Source organism: Nematolebias whitei, chromosome 2 (assembly GCF_014905685.2).
Source record: "Nematolebias whitei isolate Nwh7 chromosome 2, NemWhi1, whole genome shotgun sequence".
Classification (NCBI taxonomy): Eukaryota; Metazoa; Chordata; class Actinopteri; order Cyprinodontiformes; family Rivulidae; genus Nematolebias; species Nematolebias whitei.
In genome coordinates, this window is record NC_056499.1 from 14,050,637 (window position 1) to 14,052,726 (window position 2,090).

The window sequence follows — 2,090 nt, forward strand, 5'->3', positions numbered from 1 at the left end:
ATTGTTGGATGATGGATGGGTGATGTATGGATGATGGTTGGATGATGATGGATGATGGATGGATGCTGGATCTGTCAGAGCAGTTAGGACCAGGTTTTCCAGTCTGCAGTGAACTGATCTTGGTGTCAGTCCTCCTGTGCTCCTCTGTGTGTGTTTGGTGTATCACCGAGAAGAGATGGTTTGTGCTTTTGTTCTTTATTGCAGAGTAAAGCCGAGCTTTAAGCCACACGGCTAAACAGATTATTGCCATATCAATCATTTATGGTGACACCCAGCAGTTGAGAACTCAGACAATATTGACCATCAGACACAGAGATTAATGTTTCTGCACGTAAACAGACCTCCTCACCTCTTCCTCTATCACCCCTTCTCTCCATCTTCCACTCCCTCCTCCTGAGGTATTTTTAAATGGTGGCTCTTATTCTTGTGAAGGAGATGCTCTGATGATTGACGTCTCTCGGTCCAGTCAATAACCTGCAGTCTTATGACGTCAAGCTCATGTGGAACCTCCACCCAGTAGTAAAAGGACCCAGTAGATCCTAAGAACTAGGGGTGGGCGGATCAATCCAAATATCAATAATATCGATACAAACATGGGTATTGGTATTGATCAATACCAGTGTAATGAGATTGATACTTTATCTTCAGTATCTCTCCTGTATGCACTTCTGCGGTTTCATCAAAGATGCGAGCCGACTGTGTAAGTGCCGCTCCTGTCACAGCACAGAGGCAGGGCCCACAGAGAGGCTGCTGGGAATATTTCTTTGAACTCGAGGCTTCGGAGGTTGTTTTGTTATTTACACTTTATTTATTGTATTTTCACTAATTATTTTTGATTTGTACTTGTTTTTTCAAACCCAGAAAAGAAATTCACTTAAGAGGAGAAATTTTGTTTTATTCCTTTATGCCCTAAATATATTTTACTGTTTTATAACATTTGTTGCGGTGTGATATGTACAGTTTGTTTATTTAAGAAAAAATCCAGAAAGGGAGTGCAATGAAGGGATCATATTTATTTATCATAGTTTCTGAACACTGTTTTAATTTATTCTTGAGTGATCCTTTTGTGCAATTTGTTTAAAGGAAAAAAATCCATCCATCACAAGGTATGGGGAAAATTGTTTGGTTACTGTGCTATTTTTTTCAGAAAAAAAAACTTTTTATATAATAAAGTATTTTTTTATTTATTTATAAACTTTGCTTAATTCTATCCTGGGTTTTAACTAATAAATGATCCAAAGGAAAAGTCACAAAACAGTTAAACGTCATCAAAATTCAGCATAATTATTAAAAAGTATAGTATCAGTATCAGTATCGGCGATATTAATATTGGACCTGTATTTATTTGGTATCGATCGATACCAAATTTTGCAGTATCGCAAACCACTACTAAGAACTGAGCTGAAGGTGGGTGGGACCATCAAATGGAAGGTCTCTGAAGCCAAGTCGTTTTGAGATCATGGAACAAAGCCATTAGTGTCATGATCCACACTAAAGGTGTTTATATTTTCATAATTCTAATGTTCTAATGAGCAAAGGCTCATTAGAGCAGTGTGAGATCACCATCGTGTATGAAGGAGGGGCCTTTACTTCCACCATACAGGTGAACATATTCTGTGTATCCATGGACTAAAGGTGGCTTGTAGAGAGGAAAGGAGGATGGGAATATTTTAACAATAACTCCATTCCCCGTGGCTAAGAAAGCAGATGAGTAAATCATGTGAAACCAAGTGGTAAATGCATGAGAGTGGAGCTGATTTATTATTGATGATATGTGGCACTGCATGACCAACATGCACTCAGCCAGGCTAACACACACACTGCAGGAAATCATCAGCACAAACGTACAAATACACACCTAACAGGAAGTGTCCCCCACCATGGGGACTGTCAGTGCAACAACACACTCCGGTTTGTCCTACATGTCAAAATATGTGGGTTTCATGATCCACCGAACTCCCAAAAGTGTCCAACATTTGAAATGCATTTCAAATTGTATAAATGTAGTTGGGTTATGGGGCAAAGCTGTTTCTTTAAAAACAAAAGCAAACAATTTTAGGCAAATCATGTTATAAAAAACAGTTTGTTCA